We start from the raw sequence: 21266 nt of genomic DNA, 5'->3' as shown, positions 1-21266 counted from the left end.
CTAGAACAATTGGCAGTACATATCAAATTAGATAAATAAATAATAAATAAGGGTCACTCAGCACTCAAGACCCGACATGTTTTGCCCACTCGGGCTTCCTCAGGGGATGTTTGTTGAGGGACCAAAATGAGTATGTCACTGCATAAGATAAAGTACAATTAAGAGCCATCTTAAGCAAAATATAACAAAAAAAATAAGTTTAAAAATGTGTCAACGATTGTCCAATGCTGAATAGTACAACTGCCACCCAAAGAATAGTTACCTGCTGTAGGAGTAAAGCCAAGCTGGAAAAGACAGACAATGCGCTGTACTGGAAAAAGTTGGCCAAGATAGGCCCGGATAAGGGCCGTGGGACCAATGTCTGCCACATAAAAAAGAAGAAGTATGAGTGGGATGATGGTGGGGGGATGGAAAGTGGGGTGGTAAAAGGGATAGGAGGTGGGGGGAAAGAGGGGAGAGAGAGAAGGAAGGGATGGGGGGAGGAAAGGGAAATCAGGAGTGAAAGAGTGAATGGGGAATGTTTGGGGTGTGAAGACCACATGAGGGTGGTGAGCAATGTGAAGACATACAGTGACTAAGAAGTGAAGAGTGATGACTAAATTAGGTGGGCCAATGAAAGAGGTGCATACAAGTGACCCAACTAGGTTTGGGAAAAAGCAAGGGCTGCCAAATAAAGATATTTATCTATTTGGGAAAATAAAGACCATAATGAATATTTACCTTGATTGGTGCTGAGTATAAGAAAATATATAGGGATATATATAAAAGGAAAAAGAAAAAGAAAAGCACTCTGCCATAATGAAATTGATTTGGAAAAAGTTAGACCTACAAATACTATTAGAAGGCATGTATATTGGTCATCCATACAAAAGAGGACCATAATCCTGTATACAAATCATCTATTCCCACTTTCAAAACACAGAGTGGGGAGAATTAAAGACGGTAACAGGTACTTATAATAAGTAAATAGTTAGCATACTCAGCATCGTTGGTCAGAAGACTCACAAGAGAGTTTAGGTATGGAGCAGAGAACTTAAATCGAAATTCCATTAAAGAGGTGACAAGAACAGAGTAAATTCCAAGAGCTACCTTGTGCAGGGAGATATACCAGAATGGCAGCCCGTCCGTCATCTATCATAATGTGTAGTGAGAGATGTTTAAATGTGCGTGCGTACCGGTCATGTGTTCGCCGGCATCCTATGAGGCTGGGGAATCAGGAGAGCGGCACGGGAACAAGTGGAGGTAGGGGTAAGGAACTACATTACCCATAAGGCAGCACGGGCTGTGTGAGGATAGGGAGGGGTGGACGCTCGAACAGCTAACATACCCCAATTAGTGGGCGCCCCTCTGTCCTCCGTCTCCGCTCACAGAATCGTGAAGACAAAGTGAACATAGGAAGGAGAGAGTGACATAGATGTTGAGCAAAGAAAGTAATGATGGGTTAGACCGGGAGGTCAATCAGGGAAAAGTGCGAAGTGAATTGAATATGTGTGGCGCAATGCTAGTGACCCAGCTGGTGAATTACAACTAGAGAATACTGTGGAAAATACCATAAAGTAACTATAATGGAGATAATAAAAAGGAAGGCAGATATGTGGTGTTGGATGTTACAGAACGTCCCACACTCCACTTGAATGTTTCTGTCAGTATACCACTTCCTCCCAGTCTGGATACAGATATCAGATATTCCAACTGATCACAAAGCACAAAACAAGGCGACACTTGTTACACTGCTAACATGGACTTTTTATTTAGAATCAAAATTACAAGACATTATATGCCATTAGAGGAGGTTCCCCCCTCCTGCTCATATTACTCTAACAATACAACTGTAACCTAATTAACATGAGCTAGTTTACTAAATTATTTACCCAGACTAGGTGACTACGTCTCCTAGCTCATTGACCATTCAATACACATTACCATAAACATCAACACAGGGTAATTAGAACAAACAACAATGTGTGGAATACCCTTAGAACCTGTGGTGGGCCAGACTAGACTCATTTACATTAAACACATTACAGCAGACATCGGACAGGTGAGTGGAGTTGATATTAGCATCTCCTCACAGTATGTGTCCCAACAGTATGACTCAGTCACTATTGCTAATATGGCAAATACAGGGTCCACAGAGTCTGTGTGTCCTGGGGGACAAGGACCCAAAGTCAAAGTAACAACACCTCAAGGGTACCCCAAATGCCAGGGCCCATAATCTGTAGGCAAGAGGCTCACATTCAGTCCTATCCAAAAGCCTCTGTCCCAGCTAGGTCTGTCACAATGGACAATTGACAGACAACAATTAAGCAACAAATAGAACACACTTATTTTTATCCAAGCGTAGATATAGGCAGAAGATCATAATACACTATAGTAGATGTGTCAATACAAAAAGACAATCAATAATGATGTTACATGTAAATAAATAAATTAAGCAAACACAATTTAATAAATAGAAAAAAAAGGAAAATGGAACCATGAGAGAAAGGGAAGGGAAGGGGGGGGATAGGGGGGGGATGAACTGGAGGGGAGAGGGAATAAGACTGAAAGGGGGAAACAAGGCAGAGGGACAGAGGAGGGGGAGGTTTAACTGACCATTGGAGCAGGATGAACAAAAAGATTACAAAAAAGGCTTGAAACTAACTGTTTCTTTGAGGCCAGGATATAACATAGCCTTTAGGTTATGTATCCATCTGGCTTCTAACTGTAAGAGAGCACGGTCCACACTGCCTCCTCTGGCATTTAGGGGCAAATGGTCAAGAGCAGAAAAGGAAATAATTTGAGAATTAAGCCTACATGTGTGCTGACGGCTGTTATCATTTTTCTTTTGGCAATAGGACCTACTTCATCGCGAATCCTCTTAAAAAAGGGGTGTTTTGTTTTACCAAAGTAGTAACATCCACATCGGCATTGCATGATGTAGACCACGCCAGGGGTTTGGCAGGTCACTTTATGTTTAAGACTGCTGGCAATTTTGGTTAAACATTCACAAACAGACATAATGGGTCTTTGGGAGGGCATAAAAAGTTGGGATTTTTGGGTTCTTAACATAGAGAAAGTTCCAGGTATTAACATCAATAATGCCTTGACGGTGGGCTTTTGCGATAATACTATAATATTCATCATTATAGTGATCAGTCATGGTTTTGGTAATCGGTCTGTACCAATCTTTATTTTGCAAAATCTCTAAGCACATAGCTTCATAAAATCTAACATCCATTATTACCAGATTTTCACCCTTGTCGGCTGGTTTTATTATTATTGCTGAGTTACTTTGTAAGGAGGATAATGCACGTTTTTGTTGTAGTGAAAGGTTATGGGATTTAGTTTTAATGCCATTGGATCTTTTTAATCTCCCGTGTGGTTTGCTGTACGAAGGCACATATGTTGGGATTGTTGTTCAATAGTGGAAAATTACGAGATTTTAACTTAAACGAGGAAGAAGGGGGGGGAGGCTGTAGCCCTCAAACCGTCCGAGGAAGAATCCTCAGATTTGGTATCAGGTACACTGCATCCCTCCTCCCAAAATTCCATAAGGTTGTCTGATGCGCCAAGTTCCTGTAAGGTGTAGGTGCCCAAATCTGGGCCACTAGTGCCAAGACGTTCAGATAATTGGGTAGGTTTATCATACATAGTTTTGAACATTAGTCTACGTGCAAAGAAGTGAATGTCTTTAATGATTGTAAATCTGTCCGCATCGGAGTCCAGACAGAAAGTCAGTCTCAGATGAAGGACCTGGCTTTCCGCCTTGGATAAACGGTGCGAGGACAGATTTATTATTTCAAATTGAGTTGTTCTCCCATCTGCTGAGGAATTGCATCCAGAGGTGGGCATTGGTCCACCTCCTGTGCCCTCCCCAAAAAAATAGTAGCCAATTTAGCATCAGAGTGTGACGGATTAGTAGAGGGAAACATAGTGTTCAAGGTGCTCACCTTGTTAGAAGTACTTGGTACTGTACATGCGGATAAGGCTAGGGTTGGGTCTGTGATTAAAGCTGGTGCAAAAGTGCCAGATGTAATATTATATAGAGAGGGCTGTGATGATTGTGATTGTGTGCTCCTTTGGCGACCAGAAGGTCTGCGATTCTGTGCTGTTCCGAACATACGTTTAAAGGACTCCAAAAATTGATTATCGGGATTGCTCTTTCTCTTTTTAGCTAATCTGTCTTCAGACAAGTCATGGTAGGATGTAGACATGTGCACGCTGAAATATTTCGTTTCAGAATTTTGTTTTCGTCTGAAAAATAAATTTATTTAGTTACTCCCGAAATTCGTTTTTATTTATTTCGTTTTTCGTTAAAAATTGCATTTGTCCGAAAATCCAAATTATGGTCGAATCTGTCATTGAAGGCTTATGGTGTCTGTCGAATGTTAAAAGAAGATTTGACGGAGCAGCTAAACTGTACGACGCCGTATAGTTTACCTGCTCCGTCGAATCTTCTTAGAACTTTCAACAGACACCATAAGCCAAAGTACGTGTGTACTTAGTTCTAGCTATTTTACTGCTCCTCCTCTTTGGTTACAATCAGCCAATAACATTCATCATCATCATCATTATTTTTATTTATCTTTTCTCCCCTACGTCGAATCTTTTCTCCCCTACGTCGAATCTTTTCTCCCCTACGTCGAATCTTTTCTCCCCTACATCAAATCTTTTCTCTCTATGTCGAATCTTTTCTCCCCTACGTCGAATCTTTTTTCTCTATGTAGAATAATCTTGGACTAATAGAGTTAAGGTTAGGCACATTCGACCACAGGTTGATGGACACAGATCACTATTGTCAGCATCATGTCGAATCTCCTATCTATATCGAACTGATATTATCTTGATTAGGAGGTGCATAGGTTCTCTTCCTAGGGAAGTGTTTGGATTGTGTATTGGAGTTCCATTCATAGGCATAACCACCCTCGTGTGCCAATTGATCCCTCAAAAATTTTGAATTCTTTGCCTTTGATGATCTCGGCAGTGTATTTTTCAATTATTTCTTTGGCTTCCTTTTCCTTTTGAGCAAAAACAGATGTGGCTATCGAAGTATGTTCGACAACCCACTTCTGTATCTGCTCATCAAGCAAGGAAATTTCATGCTCATATTGAGAGCAGAGGATGGAAATCATTTGGGATGAGCAAATTATCATCAATTTTTTTTAAGATTGGGGAAAATTTGAATATGTAGCCCCCAAGGTGTAATGTTAGGTTCCAAATATTTTTCAAAATACTTTTTATACTAGAAAACTCTAATGCCGCGTACACACGAGCGGACTTTACGGCGGACTTTGCCCAGCGGACTGGATTTCGTCGGACAATTCGATGTGTGTGGGCTCCAGCGGACTTTGTTTTCTCAAAAGTTGGACGGACTTAGATTTGAAACTTGTTTCAAATTTATCCGTTGAAATTGAGTCCGGTCGAAAAGTCCGCCGTCTGTATGCTAGTTCGACGGACAAAAAAGCCACGCTAGGGCAGCTATTGGCTACTGGCTATGAACTTCCTTGTTTTAGTCCGGTCGTACGTCATCACGTACGAATTCGACGGACTTTGGTGGATTGTGTGTAGGCAAGTCCGTTCATTCAGAAAGTCCGTCGGAAAGTACGTCGTGTGTACGCGGCATTACTTTTTTCCACTAGGCATTGAAGTCTAGTGAAGGACCTATCAACGTCTTCTTCCTTTATGCCAGAGTTTTGATGAGATAGTTCTATTTTGGTCATCAAGCCTTCCCACGCCTGACCACAGAGCTCTGCCATCGTGTATGGAGAAAAGAATCCCAATCCAAGGACTGGGAAAGGGGGAGAAAAAAGGGGGAAGGGGGGGAAACACACTAATACGACCCATACAGAAAATAACTATTATGGCATTAAAGCATAAATATCATAATTTTACAAAGGAATAGTGAATTTCCAAATATGTTGTAGCAATATCGTTATAAAAATAGAAATCCAAAAAAGAAGGGCAGTGTCACGAACAGGGATGAGCTTCACAATTCGGTGAACAGCGAACAATTAGGGGTCTTCGAGGCAAATTCGAAAGCCGCGGAACACCCTTTAAAAGTCTATGGGAGAAATCAAAAGTGCTAATTTTAAAGGCATAGTATTGTCATAAAAAGTGTTTGGGGACCCGTGTCCTGCCCCAGGGGACATGGATCAATGCAAAAAAAAGTTTCAAAAACAGCCGTTTTTTCGGGAGCAGTGATTTTAATAATGCTTAAAGTCAAACAATAGAAGTATAATATCCCTTAAATTTCGTAGCTGGGGGGTGTCTATATTATGCCTGTAAAGGGGCGCATGTTTCCCATGTTTAGAACAGTCTGACAGAAAAATCACATTTCAAAGGAAAAAAAGTCATTCAAAACTACTCGCGGCTATTAATGAATTGTCGGTCCGACAATACACATAAAAGTTCATTGATAAAACGGCATGGGATTTCCCCACAGGGGAACCCTGAACCAATATTTAAAAAATAAATGACATGGGGGTCCCCCTAAATTCCATACCTGGCCCTTCAGGTTTGGTATGGATATTAGGGGAAACCCCGCGCCAAAATTTAAAAAAAAATGGCGTGGGGGTTCCCCCCTCAAAATCCCTACCAGACCCTTCAGGTCTGGTAGGGATTTTAAGGGGAACCCCGCTCCAAAATTAACAAAAAAAATGGCATGGGGTCCCCCCAAAAATCCATACCAGACCCTTATCCGAGCACGCAACCTGGCAGGCTGCCGGAAAAGAGGGGGAAGGGCAAGAGAGTGCCCCCGCTCCTGAACTATACCAGGCCACATGCCCTCAACACTGGGAGGGTGCTTTGGGGTCCCCCCAAAGCACCTTGTCGCCATGTTGATTGGGACAAGGGCCTCATCCCCACAACCCTTGCCTAGTGGTTGTGGGGATCTGCGGGCGGGGGGCTTATCGGAATCTGGAAGCCTCCTTTAACAAGGGGACCCTCAGTTCACCCCCTGTGTGAAATGGTAAGGGGGTTCAAAAGTACCCCTACCATTTCACAAAAAAACTGTAAAAAATGTTAAAAATGACAAGAGACAGTTTTTGACAATTCCTATATTTAAAGTTTTCTTCTTTTCCATCTTCTTTCTTCTATCTTCTTTCTTCTATGTTCCTTCGGTTTCTTCCTCCATCTTCTTCTTCCTCTGGTTCTTCCTCCGATTCTCTGCTTCTTGCTCCGGTGTTCTCGTCCGGCATCTTCCTCTGTGGCATCTTCTTCCCTTCTTTGTTCTCGGGCAGCTCCGCATCCATGATGGGAGGCTCCCACTGTGTGACACTTGTGTATCCATGGAGGAGCGTTGTCTGTATATGGAGTTTTCAGAAAATAGCTGGGGAAGCTAATAATATTTTTTTTTTACTTTTTGTTTATTAAAGTTTTACAGTATACTCTATGTAGAGGTACAATGCATTGGTACAGAATAGACTTATGATATTGTCATATGGTAAAAAAGGATATAAGCTGGAAGAATGAGTGAAAATCCTTCTATGATACAACAAATCGTACTTCCATTTTAGGAATGGCTATATATGTTTCAGTGTTACATAGTTACATAGTAGGTGAGGTTGAAAAAAGACACAAGTCCTTCAAGTACAACTCATGTGTGTGATTTTATGTCAGTAGTACATTGTATATCCCTGTATGTTGTGGTCATTCAGGTGCTTATCTAATAGTTTTCTGAAACTATCGATGCCCCCCGCCCCCACCTGTGGAAGGAAACTCCACATCCTTACCGCTCTTACAGTAAAGAACCCTCTATGTAGTTTAAGGTTAAACTGCTTTTCTTCTGATTTTAGTGAATGGCCGTGTGTCTTATTAAATTCCCTTTTGCGGAAAAGTTTTATACCTTTAATGCATGCCAATATTCGGTTAGCTTTGTTAGCAGCAGCTTGGCATTGCATGCCATTGCTGAGCCTATCATTCACTAGGACCCCCAGGTTAGTTTCCATCCTAGATTCCCCCAGAGGTTCTCCCCCCAGTGAGCAGATTGCATTCATATTTTTGCCACCCAAATGCATTTTTTTACATTTTTCTCCATCCTGCAGAGAAGTTATTGCCCTGCTTAGCTTAGTATCGTCTGCAAATACAGAGATTGAGCTGTTTATCCCATCCTCCAGATCATTTATGAGCAAATTAAATAGGATTGGTCCCAGGACAGAACCCTGAGGGACCCCACTTTCCACACCGGGCCATTCCGAGTACTCCCCATTTATCACCACCCTCTGAACTCGCCCTTGTAGCCAGTTTTCAATCCATGTACTCACCCTATGGTCCATGCCGACAGACCTTAGCTTGTACAGTAAACATTTATGGGGAGCTGTATCAAATGCCTTTGCAAAATCCAGATACACCACGTCTACGGGCCTTCCTTTATCTAGAGCTCACCTCCTCATAGAAGGATAACAGATTGGTTAGGCAAGAACGATTCTTCATGAATCCATGCTGATTACTGCTAATGATACCGTTGTCATTACAAAAACCTTATATATAGTCCCTTATATATATAGTCCCTTATCATCCCCTCCAAGAGCTTGCATACTATTTATGTTAGGCTGTCTGGTCTATAGTTCCCAGGGATATATCTTGGTCCTTTTTTAAATATTGGTCAGTATATTGATCATAAAAATTAGGAACAATGGTCTGGCAATTATTTGACTGAGTTCCCTAAGGACCCTCAGGTGCAAGCCATCTGGTCCTAGTGACTTATTAACCACTTACGGACCTCCCACCGTCGTTATACGTCGCTACTCTGAAGACAAATAGCAGCTAGCTACCATAACCCCAGTATCCTCTTCAAGAGCGGGCGGTCCGATTTCAAATAAAAGTGGTCTCTGCGGTGGATTCACCACAAGATCACTTTTATCAGCGGTGGGAGATGCCCCCCCGCCACTCTCCGGTGCCTTTCGATGTTTACCGGTGCCGTCGGCAGCGGCGGAGGCAATCGGGTGTGTTTCCTGGGCTAACATGGAGACGAGTGAGTAGAAGATGGCCCCCACCAATCTCCATATCGTTGCAGGGTGGAGGTGACATCAAAACATCACTTCCGTTCAATGCTCTTAAAGGGACTTTTTTAATTTATTTTTTAAATGACATACATTTTTATTTAAAATTTTAATTGTATTTTAGTGTAAATATGAGATCAAGGCATCATGGACCAAACCAATCTCTTTGCCCAACAATTCATTGCAACCTACCCCAGCTCCAGCTATGCCCGCCCTTTTGAATGGAGACCCCTAACAGTAGTGGAGCTAAAATTGTTTTTAGGCCTAACCCTCAACATGGAGCTTACAAAAAAAATGAAATGCATAAGTATTGGTTGACCAAACCCATCCACCATATGCCAATTTTTTCATCGGCCATGCCCAGGTCCCAATACGAAATTATAATGCGCTTCACCCCCACACCCTGCACTATAGGTACTTCTGATGACACCTTTATATCACTTTATGGTTCCTGCACCATAGCTTTACCTGTTCTACCATTATTTTTGTCATAACCAGTCACTATTTGTATTAATCCACGGTCATACCCCTACATACTCTACCCTATATATCTTTCTTCACAGATAGTCACACTTCTGTGGAACACATTTCCTCTCCCTTTTCATCCATTGGGGCCGTTCCCTGGGGAATAATGTCTCACTCTGGTGATCCATCCACGCCCGGGTCTGTCCACCTCAGCTCCCGGGACTGATGTTTGTTTCCGGTCGATCCTCCGGCCCTTCACGCTTACATCTAGTTTCATTGACATTTCTGTAAGTAGTTGTGGTGAATTGGGGTTATCTCCCCTCTCCTCTTCCCATTTACATCAATGACTAATCTATTTAATTTTATTTTACTATAAACTAATTATGTGTTTCAATACATATAGACATCTACCTCATACTTGCTCCTGAAGAGTGGCAGTCGCCACGAAACGCGTAGAGGCAATAGATGCCTTTCTACTCTTACTGTACTACATCAGCACTTACCATACTCACTAATTGGATCGTACCAATAAATTAGAGATACAGCTTTTTATCAGGGAGACACGCTTTTATGAAAATGGTTCTCTATAATGTGCATGATATGAACTCATTATGCTACTATTGTTGTTGTCATTATCAGTGTTTTATTAAATTTATCCCAATGTACTTTGTTCTATACAATGTTTCATATTATGAACTGACTGTGTTACTATTTTACTATGGTAATATTATTATCATTACTTTTATAAATAAATCTTTGACTGCTAATTGTTGTCCTGCAATGCTGTCATTAGATGTCTATAGTTCTGGGATACCGAGTACCGTCCATTTCATATATATCGTTTTTTCTCCAGGGGTGCATCCTTCATATAAAGTCCCACTTTCCTTCCTTTTTATCAGGTGCAATTTAGTGTTGTGATAGAAAATAGAAGATAATAATGAGAGAAGAGAGGATATGGATGGGATTAGAGGATAATGATGAAAGACAAGAGAATACATTGGTCAGTGTACAGTGGGTGGAACAATGAGATGATGTCACACAGCACTATATGTAGATGATCGAGGTCTTATAGGGGACAATAGAATAACTGATGACAAACGAGTCATTATTTCTGCCTCCTACTGGAAGGACAGATCATTCGAACCAGGGGACTTTTGTCTAAATAATGGAATGAAAGGGTGACAAAACCATAGAGTAAGTCTATGCCCTCCTGGATAAAGTAAGCCCCTCTCCTCCTAGATAGAATGAGTCCCTCTCCTCATAGATAGAGTGAGTCCCTACCCTCCCAGATAGAGTGAGTCCCTGTCCTCCTGGATAGAGTGAGTCCCTGTCCTCCTGGATAGAGCAAGTACCTGTCCTCCCAGATAGAGTGAGTCCCTGTCCTCCTGGATGGAGGAAGTCCAGGTCCTCCTGCATGCAGCATGTTTCCGTCCTCCCAGATAAAGTGAGTCCCTGTCCTCTGATATAGAGTGAGTCCCTGCCCTCTAATATAGAGTGAGTCCATGTCCTCTGATATAGAGTGAGTCCATGTCCTCCTGCAGAGAGCAAGTCCCTGTTCTCTAAAATAGAGGAAGTTGCCCCCCCCCCTCCCCCGGATCCAGCTCTTACATCCTCAGTTCCAACAGGAGCTAACAGTTTTTTTTTCTGCCTGGAAGTGATGGCTGTCTGCTGGTTTATAACTGTAGAGACTGGGAGAGGGATGACATTCATTTTGTTTACTGACTCACAGTCCTCCAGGCAGGACTACAGAACCATTGAACAGCTGCAATGAATGAGGTATAGGAGGGAGCATTGTCCTTTGTCTCCCTTCCCTTACTCCACACAAGTCAATGTACAGCAATATATAAGGCAACATATCTTTTATCAGAAAAGCTCCACATTTTATTAATAAAAAGTTATTCCTTGAGCTCCAGAGAGTGACTTTGCCTAGGCTGAGATGATGTCATCAGTCTGGGTACAAGTCACAAGTTGAGAGGCTGCAGCAGGGGGTGATTTACATGGCTGAACTGAAATCACTTTCCAGGAAAGTAGATGGTGATCCTGGATGATGGCTAAACAAAGATGGTGCCAATCTTAAGTGAGAAGTGGATAAAGGCATTACCTGGGTGAAAACTATGATTGCACTAATCTTGAGTAAATATATTAGATGACAGGTCCACTTTAAGAAGGACATGGTCAGGGTGTCTACTTGTAGGGCCACTGAAGCTCTCGTCTTTTAATGTTTTGTATTTACCAGATAAATAATTTCTCTGTTGTTGGGAGGGGAATTATGCTGTTTTATTTCCTCATAATTTGTATCCACATAAATCTTGAGTAATATCATATAATAATATTCATTCTGGTGTGAGACTTCTTCCTCCTCATCCCTCGTCTGTCTGGTAATCAGGATATGGTCGACGCCGTCACCTACGACCTAAAGTTCAGTACCATCCAACTGAAGGAATTCAGACATGGTGGTAAGTATGATTTATGATGATGTTGGTTGGTTTTGTTTAATCCAGATGAACCGATCCTCATCCGTATTTGTTGTGTGATGGTTCAATGGAAGAATATTCAATATTCATCAAAATTCAGTTCCATTAATTGGATCTTCTCACCTTTGACTTTATCCTTTTTATTAACCTCTACATTGCTCAATAATTATAGACGACATGTCAGTCTGTGCAAGGGTCTACATATAGCCATGGCAAACCAGGCTATTATCATTAACCCCTACAGTTCTGGATAATTATGACCAACATTGATCCTGTACAAAGGTCTACATATAACCATGGAAGACTGAGAGGCTCCTATGGGGCCCATAGATGTTCAGCTATATCAGCCATTCTCAATCTCAGTATTCTGTGGAACCCTAAGGATTCTAGGGTTTCCTGTGGCTCATTGACCTTCCACTTGCTGGTTTCTAGATTGTCCTGGGGCCATTGTCACTTGCCATTGCCAGCAGCAGCATTGTCTTCTTAACTTCTTAGCTGTCCTCAAGGGTGGCATTCTTCCCATTGAGTGCCAATGTAAGGAGAACTGACCCACCGGTGAATTGGTTTTATCCCAGGTACACTCAGACCTGAATTTTTTTGAGAAAAGTTGAGCTGCATAGTGAGTTATTAGGTAGAATTAGCATATGGATGCATTAAACGTTTAGTAACCTCTGTAAGAAAACAATTGGTATTTTAGGGCTGTAAAATGTGTGATGGCACTTTTTCTAAACCCTTCAGGGACCCCCCTGTTTCTTTCATCTCCATCTCAAAGGCAATTCCTCTAGAATGTCTAATAATAACTGCCTTCATAGGAATCCAACAGAGATTTTTAAACTTCCTACACATTTATTTCATCCAAATATATGTGCCAAATGTTACTGTTCCCATTACCAATCATTGTGCAACCAGACAGTTCTAGGGCCCATTGGAGTCACATGGTTTGCTATGGTTGTAGTTAAGGCTTTACATATTGTGTATCAACAAAGGGCTCATCTATGAGATGGACATTAGTGAGACATCGTTCTTGTCCAGGGTCATCAGTTATGGCACGTGTGTATGTGCACGTGTATCGATCTCTGCTTAGAAATACAAGGTTCACCCTACACCTAAAGTCAGTGGCCGGTAATGTAGACCAATAATGTACAGGAAGCACCATTCCATCCCATCTTAGCTGGGCACAGACCAGGGAGATGTGAGGATGGATGGGGTCTCACAGAGTTGTGAGGATGGAAGGGGTCTCATGGAGATGTCAGGACCGATGGGGCTTCACGCTGGTAGAAATAAGTGGCTGTCTTTTCTGTGGAGGGTCATATAGGACATTTTCTGGAGGTCCTTAGGTCCTCCCAGTATGCAGAGCTTTGTAGAAGTGAGAGAAGCTGAGGAATGTCCTATAGTATACAATATAGTAAGTGCTGATTTATGCTTTTCATGGCTTACATTATTATTATTAGTATTATTATAATTAAACATCTTCTTGAAGTTGGTTTCAAGCAACAAGTCATTTTTTTTTGTTATGGACATTCAGTTTTTCCTCCTTCTCCATTCTCATAGTCTATCCCCACTGCTGGAAAGTCCAACCTTAGGGGTGAAAATAATGCTGGATTAAGACAATCTGCTCCACTTAGATAAAACTTAAACACAACATTATTTCTGAACACACAATATTTATATGCTATAGATGGAGAGAGACTGGTCACTCAGTTCTCTGTCCTCCACTCATCCTACTCTGTAGTTGGGAACAAGGTCAGGGGAGGGGGATCTTGTGGGGAAGGCAGGGTGTCATTAATACAGGAGTCTTAGTATCTCCTTTTCTATATACCCCAAACCTTCATCATTTCCAATACAGAGGAATGCTGTTTTTCCTAAAGCTTCTCCCCAACAGCACACAATATAGGTGGATACAGACACACCTTACACCCCTGTACTCCTGACACCTAACCTTCCACAGTGGGATGCCCTGTTCCATCTTGTATTTGGCCAATATAGGGAGGGTACATTGTTGAAAATGTTTAGGTTGTATACAATATGTGTAAGATTTTAAAGGTTAGGTCATTAATGACTTTGGAGATTAGGTTATAGAAAGTTTGGGGTTTTGGAATATTCTGTAGGTTAGTTTGCAGGAAATTTTGGAAGCCAGGCTGTGGAAGACTTTGGAGGCTAGGATGTGGAAGTCTTTGGAGGTCAGGCTGTGGAAGACATTGGAGGTTAGCCTGTGGAAGACTTTGGAGGTTAGGTTGTGGAAGACTTTGCAGGTTAGGCTGTGGAAGACTTTGGAGGTTAGGTTGTGGAAGACTTTGGAGGTTAGGTTGTGGAAGACTTTGGAGGTTAGGCTTTGGAAGACTTTAGAAGTTAGGCTATGGAAGACCTTGGAGGTTAGGCTGCGGAAGACCTTGGAGATTAGGCAGTGGAATTATTTGGAGGTTGGTCTATGGTAGACTTTGGAAGTTAGACTGTGGAAGACTTTAAATGTTAGTCTGTGGAAGACTTTAGAAGTTAGGCTGTGAAAGGCTTTGGAGGTTAGGCTGTGGAAGACTTTGGAGGTTAGGCTGTGGAAGACTTTGGAGTTTAGGTAAAGCGGTTGTAAACCTCTGAAATGAAAAATGAACAAAGCATATTGTTCATTGTGTGTACAAGCCTCAATACAATGATTCCTGTCTGATCTCTCACTCCTCTGCCATCTGCATAAGTCACTCTTAAGAATCTGTGCTGGCACTACAAAATCCCAGAAAATGCCTGTGTCTCCCTATGAGATTGTATAGAAGGGGGTTTACAACCTCTTTAAAACATTTTATAAGTTATGTCAACACAGTAAGAGCTACCACGGACCAAGCAATAAATCAAATCAGGAGGATTTAGTATAAAATTGGATTTCTTCTTTTTAAAGAGCACCTGTAGTCTACTGATATGTGATAAACAAAATAATAAAAAAGAGGAATAAAAATATAGAGGTGAAAGTGTTTTGGCCTACAATCCTTGAAGTCACCCACATTAGCTGCTGGCCAAGTGCCCTCTTGTAAGAAGGAGCCCCCTGAATCTCCATAGAGAAGATGGTCTATGGCCTAACCCTCTGGTGGTCAGACCCAGGACCGATCTATCTATTCTAGACTGTTTTATGAAGATTCCCAGTATGGAGGATAACGTGTGTTACAATTTTAACAAAAGAGGACTTGTATCTGGAAAGACGTATTTCAATTTTTCAGCAGCAACATTGTATTATTTTATCCAATTGATTGCTGGCTGTATCTCAATGTGACCAGTAAGAGGTCAGTGCTATTCCACCCTGGAGATCTTTGTTTCTGTAGAAAGGGTCATCCAACACAATGACTTCTGAGTCAATCGGTTTATGACGATCGTCTTTGTTCTGTTTCTGGAAATGTCTGATGAGCAGGTAATGCAGAACCTACACTCCATAGAAAAGAGGAAGTCCGACAATCTATTTATCTACCAGAGACATCCACAAAGACACACAAACAACCACAAGAACCCATATCACACAATATTTCACAATAGTGTCTGAGGGAGCAAAAACAACAAAATAAGGTTTTGTTTTTCCTTATACTTTAACATGGAAAAAAAAAAATTACATCTACTCTTAAAATATCTCCAACCCCCTCCTCTTACCTATCCTGCCTAACCTGTGTGACACTAAAAAATTTTTTTTTTTTTTCTTATTAAATCCATATAGACAAAACAAAACAAAAAATGCACCAAAACTTTCTACTTTGATCAGCGTTAGTTGTAAAAAAAAAAGAAAATGTGTTACTGTACGTAGATAAAAATATAAATTTTATTCTATTGTTTGTCCTTTTTAAAATTACACCAAAATGATTCTGATACGAAGCTTAAAAGAGTTTGTCACGGAACATCCCACACTCCACTTGAGTGCTTCCATCAGTATATCACTTCCTCCCAGTCTGGATACAGATATCCGATATTCCAACCGCTCATAAGCACAAAACAAGGCAACACTTGTTTCACTGCTAACATGGACTAACTCTTTATTTGAGATCTCACACAAATATATACAGCAGGATGACTAAAACCTAACCTAATTAACATGAGCTAATTATCTAACATGACCTTTTGCCCAGACTTGTGGTCACCGAGCTTCACACAGTACATTATACATTATCATAACTACAACCACAGGACATTTTCACAATAGCAGGAGCTAATTACAATTAACAATACAAACAGTGTTCTCCCCCTCAGCTTAGTCATCAACAACTATAGTAGGAGTAGACTATTCATCTCCTAGCCAGTCCTGAAGGCTAATGTGATCAGCTCAATCAATTAACATGTTGAGTTCAGAATCAAACAAACCAATAATATTCTTTACATATATATCCTGGGAGATATTGGGGATAAATATTACTGTCCCATTTTAAGCAATCCAAGACATACCCTTGAAGTCACCATTTCCCATATGGCATACACAGGGTCCCCAGAGTCTGTGTGTCCTGGGGGACCAGGACCCGAATCCACAGTACTACCACCTCAAGAGTCCCCAGGCATACAGCTCACAAAGAGCACCGTTCCCCCAAATGCCAGGGCCCATAATCGGTCAGCAGGAGGCTTGCATTCAGTCCCCTCCAAAAGCCTCTATCCCGGGTGAGTCTGTCACAAAGTTAATAAGAAATAAAATAAAGGTTTTTTTTTCTTTTCTCAGTTTTGCATTTTGAACATGCAACACCTATTTTTTATGCAATGTATAGACAAACAAAAAAAATATAACATAACAAAAAAGGCACTTTTTTGTACTTTGATCAGCGTTAGTTTAAAAAAATAGTGTTAACTGTTATTCTTTTTTTTTGTTGTTCTTTTTAATGCAACAAAATTAACTGACATTTGCAATTTTGCCTTTTTTTTAAAAGCAAAAAAAAAAAAAAAAATAACAAAATAAATGAAAATGAAAAAAGTTAAAATATTATATATTTCAAACTAATGGTTAGAAAAATATAAACAACTAAAAAAAATAGCAAACCATTTATCATTTTCCTTCCACTTCACAATTATGTGGCACTTTGTGTTAGTCTATCACATAAAATCCCAATAAAATACATTTACGTTTTTGGTTGTAACATGACAAAATGTGGGAAATTTCAAGGAGTGTGAATACGTTTTCAAGGTAATGTATTTCTCTGTAAAAGAGGACATTACACTGTTAAAAAAAGAGGTTTAAAAAAGTGATTGGCTTATTCTTATTTACAGATATCACCCCGGAGTCACTATGTGGAATCAAGGAAATCACATACAAGAATGTCAGCCCTGTGATAGACATCCATGGAGGAGGACAGAAGAGCCAAGCAAAGGCCAAAAGAGGTACTGTGCATAAAGGTGAGGATGATGGTGATAGGATGTGATGATATGGTGATATAATGATGATATAATAGAGGTCATATGGTGTTATGATGATGGAGATGATCTGATGATACATTGATGGTATGATGGTGATGAAATGGTGATATGATGATTGTATGATAAAGATGATATGATGATGATGATGATGATATCTATGGTGATATGATGTTGGTATGATGGAGATGGTCTGGTGAGATGATGATGGAGATGATGTGGTGTGATGGTGATGATATGATGGAGATGATATGGTGATATGAGGATGGAAATGATATAGCGAGATGATGATGGAGATGATATGGTGAGATGATGATAATATGATGGTGATAATGATGATATGATGATGGAGATGATATGGTGATGTGGTGATGGAGATGATTTGGTGATATGATAGAGATATGATAGAGATGATATAGGGATATGATGATGGAGATGATATGGTGGAGATGATATGGTGATGGAGATGATGATGATGTGATGGAGATGATATTGTGATATGATGACGGAGATGGAGATGATTTGATGATATGATGATAGAGATGATCAGCCCCAGCACTGCCCATCATGGCCCGATGTTAATGAGGAGGTTCAGACACAGATTATATTGGCAGTTATAAGAGGCAGTTGGATTCATGAATTAGGTGAAAGCTTCTGATTTTTGATAATTGCAAAATCTGTTGTCGGAAATTCCAATCGTGTGTACACAATTCCGATGCACAAAATTCCACGCATGCTCGGAATCAAGCAGAAGAGCCGCACTGGCTATTGAACTTAATTTTTCTCGGCTTGTCGTACGTGTTGTACGTCACCGCGTTCTGGATGTTCAGAATTTCCGACAACATTTGTGTGACCGTGTGTATGCAAGACAAGTTTGAGCCAACATCCGTCGGAAATAAATCCACGGTTTTGCTGTCGGAATGTGCAATCGTGTGTACGCAGCAAAACAGTTCAAATTTGGTTGGCATGTCTAAAGTCATATGAGTGATTTTGGTGGCAAAAACATGTTTAATTTGTAAAAAAGAGTAGAAGAGAGATTTTGGTATTTTATGTTTGGATTGTAGGTCAGAGAAGGAGAGAAGTTTATGTGTCACTGGGTCAAGTGGCATAACTGAAATATACCAGCTTGGGTCCACGGTAACTAGGGATGAGCTTCGTGTTCAAGTTGAACACATGTTCGACTCGAACATTGTGCGTTTGGCGAATTACGAACGTTATGGGTTGTTTGCGCTAAATTCAAGTGGCGCGTCACGGCCCATAATTCACTGCGGCATCGCAGTGCATTGCTGGCTAATGATTGGCCAAGCATGCACTATGACCTGCATGCTTGGCCATCACAGCGCCATGTGTACAGAGAGCCGTAATTGGCCAAAGCCAGGGAGGCCTTGGACAATTATGGCTCAGGGGGTTTAGTACACGCCCCACACTATATAAGGCCGCCAGCGTGGCGGCCTTGTGTAGTGTGTTGTGGCGGAGAGAGATAGATAGACAGAGAGCCAGTGTCATTTGATTTAAGTTATATAGAGTAGGCAGGTTGAGTCAGTTAGCTGCACTTACAGTGCATTGTGTATATATATATATATATATATATGCATCCCAGGTGTTGTGTGTGTATATATATATATATATATATATATATATATATATATATATATATATATATACACACACACTGTATTCAGTTTAGCTAGATCCTTTCCTGTTATTCTCTTCCTAATATACTGACAGGCAGGCAGGTGTTTTTACAGTATTTCCAGTTAGTGTACTGTGTACCCTGCACAGTTGCACCTACAGTATAGCTACCTGAAGCCAAGTGCCTGTGTGCTTCTTCTGATTCTATTAACAGCACAGGCAGGCTCTTGAAGTATTTCCAGTTAGTGTACTGTGTACCCTGCACAGTTGCACCTACAGTATAGCTACCTGAAGACAGGTGCTTGTGTGCTTCTTCTGATCCTATTAATAGCACAGGCAGGCTCTTGAAGTATTTCCAGTTAGTGTACTGTGTACCCTGCACAGTTGCACCTACAGTATATCTGAAGACAAGTGCAGGTGTTCTCACACTAATAATACTACAGGCAGGCAGTTGATTCTGCTAGCTGCAGTATAATCGGTATATATATATACATCCCAGTTTTGTGCAGCTACATCTCACTGCAGGCCATTCGTATGTCTGGAAGGCCAACAAGAAGAGGCAGACAGTCACAAGCCAATAAAAGAGGGCAAGCAGGCTCTGTGTCTAATGGCAACAGTGCTGGTCGTGGACATGGTGCATTCTCATCAGCACATAGCCGTGGGACAAGCTTGACCTTTTTTTCGGCAGCTGGCCGTGTTGAGCCGCAACATGTGGAAGACTTGGTCGAGTGGATGACCAAGCCGTCCTCATCCTCCTCATCCTCTCTCACTCAGGCTCAGGGTACTTTGTCTGGCAAAGCAGCTGCCAACGCGGCCTCCTACCTCGGCTCAATGGCATCAGTCACTCCTTCCCTAGCCCCACCATGTCCTCCTGAGGAGTCCCCCAAACTGTTTGACCACAGTGTTGGGTACATGCTCCAGGAGGATGCCCAGTGTTTTGAAGGCTCCGATGATGGTACTCAGCTAGAGGAAGGCAGTATCGTGAGCCCAGACAATGGGGTGCCCAAGAAGGACAGAAATCTGGCAGTCATGTTCCCCCTGCTGCAGCATACTGCCAGGTTTGCTCCAGTGATGAGGAGGGAGGGGATGATGAGGTCACTGACTCCGCGTGGGTGCCTGATAGGAGAGAGAAAGAGGAGGAGGCACATCACCAACGAGGCAGGATGCCCTCCAGGGGCCAGCTTAAGGGCAGCACACTGACTACATCACACCGGAGAGCTCCGCATGTGCAGGGCGCTGCTGTCTCTGCACGTTATTCCAAAAGTTCTTTGGTGTGGGCCTTTTTTGAGACAAGTGCCTCAGATCGCACCGCTGCTGTTTGCAACATATGTCTCAAGGGTATCTCGCGTGGCCAAAACATCTCCCGCTTGGGCACCACATGCTTGACCAGACATATGTTGACCTGCCATGCAGTTCGTTGGCAAGCGTACCTTAAAGACCCACACCAAAGAACAAAGAGGACCTCTCCTTGCTGCTCATCAGCTGGGATCTCCAACCCCACTATACCTTCAGTCCTCTCTGAGACCTAAACTGAGAGGAATGAAGGTGTAGAATTAGGTGTGTCACAGCCAAGTACTTGCGGGCAATCTGCTATCGGTACACCAACATCAGATTGTACCAGGCACATTTCCCTGCCCCAGCTGCTGCACCACAGAAAGAAGTTCGCTCCCAGCCATCCACATGCCCAGCGGTTGAATGCTAGCTTGGCAAAATTGCTAGCACTTAAACTGCTACCTTTTCAGTTGGTAGACTCTGCCCCCTTCAGTGAGTTTGTGGAATGTGCGGTTCATCAGTGGCAGGTTCCCAAACCCCACTTCTTCTCATGGAAGGCGATTTTGGCTCTCTACCGGCATGTGGAAGGCAATGTCTTGGCCTCGCTGGACAGGGTGCATATTACCGCTGACTCATGGTCCAGCAGGCATGGACAGGGATGTTACCTAAGTTTCACGGTGCATTGGGTGACTCTGCTGGCAGCTGGGAAGGATGCAGGACAAGGTGCAGTAGTGTTGGAAGTTGTTCCACCACCACGCCTCCAAAATGCTACTACTGGTGATTCTGACACACCTCCCTCCTCCACCCCCTCTTCTTCTTCCTCCATGGCCTCTTCCTGTGCTTTGTCCTCGGAACATGCGGGGCTCCATAGGCGTTCAAGGGGCTACGCAAGTACGCAGGCCAAAAGATGCCATGCGGTGCATGAGCTGGTGTGCTTGGGGGACAGGAGCCACACTGTGGCAGAGATTCTGTCAGCTCTGCAGGGGCAGGTTCAGAGATGGTTGACGCTATGCCAGTTTAAGCCAGGAATGGTGGCTTGCAACAATGGCACCAACCTCCTCTCTGCCCTCCGACAGGGACAACTGAC

Source organism: Aquarana catesbeiana, linkage group LG01 (genome assembly GCF_042186555.1).
Source record: "Aquarana catesbeiana isolate 2022-GZ linkage group LG01, ASM4218655v1, whole genome shotgun sequence".
Taxonomy (NCBI): domain Eukaryota; kingdom Metazoa; phylum Chordata; class Amphibia; order Anura; family Ranidae; genus Aquarana; species Aquarana catesbeiana.
Note: the sequence above shows the minus strand (reverse complement) of the source record.